We start from the raw sequence: 2143 nt of genomic DNA on the forward strand, positions 1-2143 counted from the left end.
CTATTTTCAAGTATTCTTACAATGTCTGGCCCATGAGAGCACACCTTCATGTATTTCACTTCCGGGCATGTTCATGTATGCACAAGTGTGTGTGTATCTAAGTTTTCTGTAATTTTCAGAGATCTTTGGAAAAAGGGAGAGATGTGGGAAAAGGACAGAACTTGTTGTCTGCCATCTCAATACAATCTCCTTGCTAAATTTCCAATTACATATTCAACTATTTTAATCCCAAACACAGACAACTTCTAGTATAATATGATCTAATTTGGAAATCTCTGCTTCTGAGATTATGTCATATGATCTCAATTTAAGACTTGGTGCCTATACTACAACTGACATCTGCATGACACATGTGAATAAATTTCATTCTTCATCCACAAAATTATCTTTCAGATTTTAATACTGGATCTCAAAAGTATTGAGAGTTCTGTATTACAGAGATTCTTACAAATACAAAACAGCAATACATGCCAGGCACAGTGGCTCATGCCTGTAATCCCAACACTTCGGGAGGCCAAGGCAGGCAGATCATTTGAGGTGAGGAGTTTGAGACCAGTCTGGCCAACATGGTGAAACTCCATCTCTACTAAAAATGCAAAAATTAGCTGGGTGTGGTGGGTACACCTGTAGTACCAGCTACTAGGGAGACTGAGGCAGGAAAATTGCTTGAACCTGGGAGGTGGAGGTTGCAGTGAGCTGAGATGGTGCCACTGCACTCCAGCCTGGGTGACAGGGCAAGATTCTCTCAAATAAATAAGTAAATTAATTAATTAATTTAATCAATAAATAAAGCAAGTTTAAAAGCAGCAATTCAAATAATCTTTTGCTTAACTATAACAAAATAGAAAAAAAAAGTTAAGTGTTAAAATTCAAAATAAGAAAAGCAACTCAAAAGATCCTGAAACATTATTTGCTTATTACTCATCCCTAAAATTACTTCAACCAACAGTCTTTTGCCAACGCTAATAAATTCAGAAATAATTTAACACTGTTTGAGAGTTGCCATTTAAATTCCAAACTTTGAAATCTAAAATAGTCTCTGATCAGATGTACAATGGAAATTTTATAGAAAGATCAGTACGTGGTAAATTGGTTGCAAAAAGAAGAAATTTTATAGAAAGAAATACAATCCTCAAATAAAATAAACTAAAATACTCCTAATGATTAATTCTAAGGAGTTCAACAAAACAATTTTAATATATTTTAAAATATGTAATGCACATCTAACATGTCCCATACACTGTTCTAGGCATGGGGATATTTCAATGAACAAAATAGACAAAACTCCCTGTTTTTTGGAATTTACATTCTAGTATATACATATGATCATATAATCTGAATAATATGAACTTGGCCTTTTCCTATAGAAACTACTAATAAGGTAAATAAATGTTTTAAGACCAAACACATATCTCCCATAGCTGTCCATCACACAACAACATAAAAATACGTTTGAAAATATTTATAACACAGAGATACATTTAGCTACTGACTTCAAAACATTAGAAAATAAAGATCTTGTAAGAGAATGCAAGTCAAATGTCCTAAAACTTACCTGAGTTAAGTGACTCACTTGTAAAGGGAGGTATTGACCAGATTTTACATAAGTGTACTAGATTTTAGATAACTCTTAACAGATGTTAATTTATATACTAAAACTAAATATCCAAAAGAATCCAGATGTCAGAACTGTGGACACAGGAAAACACTGGTTCTAGAAGGAGCAAGATTTTGATCATCTACAGTCCCACTTTACATATGGTAGCTACTCACACCTGTGGTTAACTTTGAATTAATTACAATTTAAAATTAAAAATTCAGGCCAGGCACTGCGACTCACACCTGTAATCCCAGCACTTTGGGAGGCCAAGGCGGGCAGATCACTTGAGGTCAGGAGTTCGAGACCAGCCTGGACAACATGGTGAAACCCCATCTCTTCTAAAAATAAAATAAAATAAAATAAAATAAAACTAGCCAGGCGTGGTGGTGCATGCCTGTCATCCCAGCTACTCGGGAGGCTGAAACAGGAGAATCACTTGAATCCTGGAGGCAGAGGTTGCAGTGAGATGCGATCACACCGCTGCACTCCAGCCTGGGCGACATAGCGAAATTGCGTCTCAAAAAAAAAAAAAAAAAAAAAAAA

Source organism: Rhinopithecus bieti, unplaced genomic scaffold (assembly GCF_001698545.2).
Source record: "Rhinopithecus bieti isolate Rb0 unplaced genomic scaffold, ASM169854v2 scaffold_25291, whole genome shotgun sequence".
Taxonomy (NCBI): Eukaryota; Metazoa; Chordata; class Mammalia; order Primates; family Cercopithecidae; genus Rhinopithecus; species Rhinopithecus bieti.